The sequence below is a fragment of the Lagopus leucura genome, unplaced genomic scaffold (assembly GCF_019238085.1).
Source record: "Lagopus leucura isolate 7727_CA_CO unplaced genomic scaffold, USGS_WTPT01 Super-Scaffold_100027, whole genome shotgun sequence".
NCBI lineage: Eukaryota > Metazoa > Chordata > Aves > Galliformes > Phasianidae > Lagopus > Lagopus leucura.
The window spans coordinates 6,010,645-6,017,018 of record NW_024962278.1 but is presented as its reverse complement, the minus strand read 5'-3'; positions in this window follow the sequence as shown (position 1 = coordinate 6,017,018).

Here is a 6,374-nt window from a genome sequence, read left to right as displayed (position 1 = left end):
TTTAGTTGAGAAAGAGTGCTTTAAAAATATAAGGGATAGTATCAAGAGAACGAAATCTTAGCCACAATAGCATTTTCCCACTCCATAAAAGCAGGTTGTAGTTTTGCTGCCAACATGATGGTAACATGTAGCAGAAGCCTCAGACAGCAGTGCTTCTTTACCTCAAGCCAGGGTCCAGGTCAAAATCACATTGAAAGCAGACATCTGCAGGCATCCCCACAGTGGCCAGCCTAAGAATCAGAGCACAAGATGATCACAAGCAATGCCACTGCCTGTTTTTATAAAGGTCATCTGGTTTTGAGCAAGCTAATGGAGGATATGGAAAGACTGATCAGATACATGGCTTTTTGCAGCTTATTTTGCAGGATGGAAAACAGGATGTCTAATTCATTACTGAACTCCCCCTTCTTTCCCGCTGCATGTGCTCTGTAATGCCCTCCCCATAACTATCTGCTTCCCATGCTGGGTATGGGATGGCTGCTGGTCCTGGAAAGTGTTTCTCTCATCACCTCCACTTTATGTTGAAACTCTGCTACCTCTGCACGTGGAAGCCTCTTAAAAACCAGGGCTCTGCCCTGACATTGAATCCTAAGCCCAAGGGCAGTGAGGTCAGCGGAGACAAAACCAGTCAGCCCAAGAGAAAGCTCCATTACAATGCTGCTTAATGTCATCCACGGTTGCTTAGGTATCCTAGGATGCAAATGTTCTTCACTAACATCAAGTGCAGAATTGGAGCCAAAGTGAGATGTCACGCATGAAGATTTAACAGTCAAACATGAATATACTGGGGGCAGAAGACTTTTGTCACTAAACCCTAATTCATTATTGTTAAATGAGCAGCCTGGAGAGGTAAAAGCACACACACACATACTGTGACAGTTCAGGAACCTCCTTGCTCTTGAAAACAATTTGTGCTACAATCCATGCTACCTCTATGCTTGAATAGATATAATAAATCTTCTTGACAACAGCGTTGAGCATATTTACATGCTGTACAAGGGAAGAATAAAATACACTTATGTAAATTTTTTCAAGTTTTTGGTTCCTATCATATTTGCAGAAAAGGAAGAAACAATGCCAAGTGGCCTCATGGAGAGATTTTGCTATAATCAGGTGTTTTAGCACAATCTGTTCTACTCCAATGGAGAATATTTTCTAAAAGAAAACAGACTGAAAAAAAATCATATTTATTTTCAAATTTGCTTAACTTAACACAAAAGAGAAACATTGCAGTAAATGAGTTTTTCAAAGTTGAAGCATAAAGAACTATTTTAGGAAAAGCAAATTAAAAGTCAACATCACAGACTTTGCTCTATTTTGTGGAAACAAGGCAGGGCTCAGAGCTGTGAAATCCTGATAGAAACTTCAGCAGGGTTTGAACCAGGCATGAGATCCATGAAGGGAGCTGTCTTGCTCTTTTACCTTGATACCCCATCATTTTTTCCTATTCAATCTTTTACAAACTCCATTGTTTCTTAAATTTAGATGGTCCCTTGGCTTTATAATCATTGCTGTACCAAATAAAAGACAAGTCACCAATAAAAAGTAAGAGGACAAAATTCAGGAATGATGTGAATTTTAATTGCAGACAGGGGGACTGAAATTTTCACTCAGCACTTCCTTTGTTGAAAACACAAACTAATGTCAAAAAAAAGTTAAAGAAAAGTGTGTTTGTGCTGAAGAAACCAATCCTATTTGTAAGCCTCGTTTTGTATTTTTTGGGATTTGGCATGCATCTTTTTTTCCTACACACCAAGACATCTCAGGCATAAGCCAGAAATCCTTAGAGGCGCTCAGGAGATGAGCAGGCTATCTTTGAGCAAGTCAGTTACATTTCTTAATTGCCTCCATCCATCCGGGGGTCAGATCACAACATAATACTGAAAACTCACAGGTTTGCACTTGCAAAATGTTGCAAAGAGTGCTGAAGTTCTTGCAGTAATTACCTTCCATAAGCAAACAACTTATCCTCATAACCCATCAGGATTTCACGGGATGAAAGAGGAGTAAGTAAGACAAACGAAAGAACAGCAGTGAAATAATTGAGTAACACACATATGAAGCCACGAGGCCAGTATGAAATGTAAGGGAGCACTGCACAGTGCATCCCAGAGCATTCAGTGAGGTCTTCTCCTCTTCTCCTTCTCTTGGTCCAACCTTTGATCTTTTCTGCGATCCTTCAGTTCCCCTAGGGTGTTACCTTCCTCTGCAGTAGCTCCTGAGGAATTGTGCTTGTGCCTTTCTTCTCTGGACATACAGAAATTGTTTTTTTATAGTGTTCAACAACACTGTTAGGCCTGTTAGGTCTTCAGTGAGAAAGAAGAAAGAAGTTGTTGCTTTGATTTTAAACTTCTAAACTTTTCTGTTTCCTTTTCTGAAGCCATTCTGTTCTGTTTCAATTTTTTTCTATGGAAGGTTTCACTAGTAATCCTATTGAAGTCTGCACTTTTCACACTGCACAAAATGTAGTGTTGTTCTACTAACACTTCTTAAAACCCCTTCCAGAATTTCTTCACAACAGTGTTATGGGTGTAACTTCATTTTATTTTGCTTCCAAAATAAATTACTTTCTCTGCCTTGTTTGTTCCTTGTCTGTTTCCTACATTTGTACTAATTGGGCAATCATACGTTCATCAGCCAAGGAGAAAAGGGGACAGCAATCACTGCAGGTTGCTGCTCTCAGCACTAAAGAACAAAAGAAGAAATACCATCTTGTACTCTGTAGTGTATATCCAGAAAAAATATCACCCTGAAGGTTTGAAGCATCGCATTTGATGCAAATAAGATCAGCTGATTGCAAGGTGCCTTGCTGTTGTTCTTAGCTAGGAAACAGATTTGCTACAGTTTGGAAGTTCAGTGAGTCATAATTTGATCAAGACTGAAAGTCAGACTCTTGGAAGTGAGCATGGCCAGTATTATGACAGCATGTACTTGGATTTAATAGCACAATGTGGGACTGAGAAGATAGCAGCATTCCTCAGAATCAGAGAATATGAGCAACATTACTACTTCAAGAGGAATAAGAGAAAGAAATTTGCAGTAACTGAAACCTCAACCTGATGGGCAATCCTTCTCTACCACTGTTGCTCTCAGTTTAGAAGCTGTATATCAGCCATCAGATGAACTCTGTTCTTTCAAGAAAACAGAAATCCCTACTGTGTTTTTTTTCCTTTTCACAGAGTACAGCCAAAAAACCTAGTTCCCATCCAGATTTGCAAGTTGTCTTAATTAACAACAGTGTTGATGTGTGAAAAATTGTGTACTGTGGTTTTATCACACATTTTGGCAGTGTGTTTCTCCTGCTGATATTCTCTGAAGTGAAGCCAAGGCCTCTGCATGGGTGATATCTGCAGGATGAAAGCAGTGATGATATCCAGAAAAAGTAGAAGCATGTTAAGCCAGCACATACAACTTGATGTCATTAATTCAACATCATCCATTTAAAGGGGCAAATATTCTTTCCCGCACATAGATAGTCTTGTGAATGCTAAAAAGTACTTAAATTATAATTAAAGGCTATCAAAATATGTAATCTCTTTCCACATCCTTCCCAATGAAGCTGATACAAAACAGAGTAAGTGAGAGATCAGGGTGGATGAGATTTGAATTCACTTTATGTTTAGCAACTGGAATGCAGCAGAATGAAACCATGCTAAGGAAAAGAGTCAGCTATGTCAGCTATGAAGACGCTAAAAATTTCTGAGTTGATTCCATGCAGATTTTGTACAGTTTGGAAATCCTGTGATATCAAACATTACTACTTTCGACCATTCCAGTACAGTTGGTTTAGGCCTTTCAACTTCTAAGGTACGTAATGATTTGAAAATCAACTACTCGCTTTCCCTGGCCCTTTCATCTAGAAATCTTCAAGCACTTTCTGAAGTGCCAGGGTAGAATAAGCAGTGTCTAACCTCTGGGAGGACAACACTTTGTCTCCTCTCAGAGCTGTTGATTCAATAGGTCTACCCAATATTTTCAGTAAAAAATATAGCTTACATGACCTCTGGCAAAGAAAAGCATGTTTGTGTTAGTCTTTCATGATGAAAGATGGCCACGATTAGTGGTGGCTTGTGGTGAGGGATCTGGACACAGCCTTCACATCACTTCTCACTATTAATCTGTGTGTGTAATGAAGAGGCATTTACTGTCCAGCCAAATATTTGATAAATAAGCTGGCTGAGTGCAGTGCTAATTTGTGACCTGGCTCTGGTTTTGTATCCTCCCTTGTGAAAGGCCACACACAATTATCACTGCTTGTAAAGTGCCACAGAAAGCTTACAGTTGTAGGAGCAAGGAGTTTGCTTTAGCTAGTCACATCTTGGGTCACCAACGTGTCATGTTTTACAAGAACAATCTCTGATCTACGTGTTTCCTGGAAAATGCTATAGTTTTATTCGCTCACTCTGAGTTGGTGCTTCACATCTAACAATCTGTATGCTTTTTCTCATTGTTGAAGTTTTACCTTATCTTGTTTTTTTTTCTTCATCCAGGAAAATAGCTACCTAACAAACTGAAAAGAGGAAGGTAGCATATATTTTCCAGCATTTGCCTTCCATGCACTCATTCTCCTATGCCCTATGGAAGAGCCATTCCCATCACATTTGATACGTTTCAGCTATACTTTGAATAATAAGGAAGCAGGCTGTTAATACACAATAATTTGCTGTGTAATTTGTTTTTTCTCTGCGCCCAGATGTTCTTTTTATCAAAGCCAGGATAAGGCAGGAAAGATGACGTGTTCAAAACCGGTGGTGGAGCACATGACTTAGCAGCCTGACTCTGGAGCTGTACTCCATGTATCAGGTCACAGCTGGAAAGCAAAGGGCCTTTTCACAGAGAAGGATGTACAGTTGTATCTCTACATTAGGTGTAGCGGGGAATTCCCACCTGAAATCTGGTCCATCTGAAACTTTACCTCAAGAGACTTCATCTCTCTTCCACAGTCTTGCATTTCAGAGCATGCAGCAAGGAATAAAGTAGGGGTAAACTGACAGAACAGAAGGAATCCATACTCAGTCACCTTCAGAAACTCTACTATTACTGTTACTATTCAAGAAGCAAAGAAAACCCCTGTCCATGAGCCGAAGATGTCCTTCCAAGTAGGGAAGGATTAAGGATGTTTCATGTTGTTTTGGGGGACAGTGGACAATTCAGCCCATAATACCCAAATCCATGGATACTGTGGTGCTTTGCAGACATGCAGATTCACAGACCCCTGACCCAATTTCTTTGTTAAATACTAAAAGAAATTTTCAGTTTCTGAAGAAATTTGGGATTTCTCTGAAGACTACTTCTATCAGCTCAGAAATGCTTCCCAGAGTGTGAGCTGAGTTACAACAGAATGTAAAGTGAAATCTTCAGTCGTTTCAAAGACGATACAAATCACTACAAAACCTCAGGGATCGTCACTGACTGAAAAAAACATCTGTCTTCATAAGCAATAAGGTAAGTGTAGATAACGCACGAGGCAAACACAGCATGGACAGTTGTGATTTTCTCCCTTCTTTTAGTTTCTCATCCTTCATCAGAAAAATGAGATTTCAACAGGAAAATATTGATTACAATCTACAGTCAATGAGGCCTAAGTGACCAGTTGGTCTGTTGAGACACTATAGCTGCAAGACCTCTCATAAGGGAAGGGAATCAAGGTAGTGGTGTGCTGCTCATGAGAGGTGTAATTTCCAGTCATCCTGCAATTTTTTGGCAAAAGGTTTAAAGTGATTAGAAATTTTGTTGTCAGCTTCATGCACTGATTCATTCAAAAACTGTTGTCTTTGGCTTGTCCACACAGCATTATAAGATTTGTTCCCTCGCCCATAAGTTTGTCAAGAATGAATTTTCATCCAGTTGTCTTCCCAAGCCTTATGTTTCAGGGTTTGGACAACTCTCTGAGCCTTCTCCAGGCAACAGAGTACAATAAAGATGACAGCAGTCCAAGGGTGTCATCCCTCTAGTGTAAGTCTCTTTGGCTCTGTCAGGTACAAAAGAGAAGTTTTCTCCTCTAAATTTCTTTTTGATTAACTCAATCACAATGGGGAAAGAAATAGACCAAAAAAAAAAAAAAAGGGGGGGGGAAGGAATGGAATTTGCAATCTGATTAAAATTAGAAGCCTTTGGACTGACTCGAAACTGTCATTACAGAAATAGTCCTGGCAGCACCTCAGCCCTCTTCCTCATCTCTCTGAGTGCTCTGTCTTTGAGCCAGGACTCAGAGCTTCTACTCTCCCACATCAGCCCTCAACATTTTGCCTCCATTTCTCTTGTGCTTTTCTTGTACACATTTGTTGTGCACTATATGTATTTCTATGCTGATCAAGCAGGTTCAACTTTTTCCTTGTGGCAAGCAATGACCGGGGTAACACTTCATAATATAT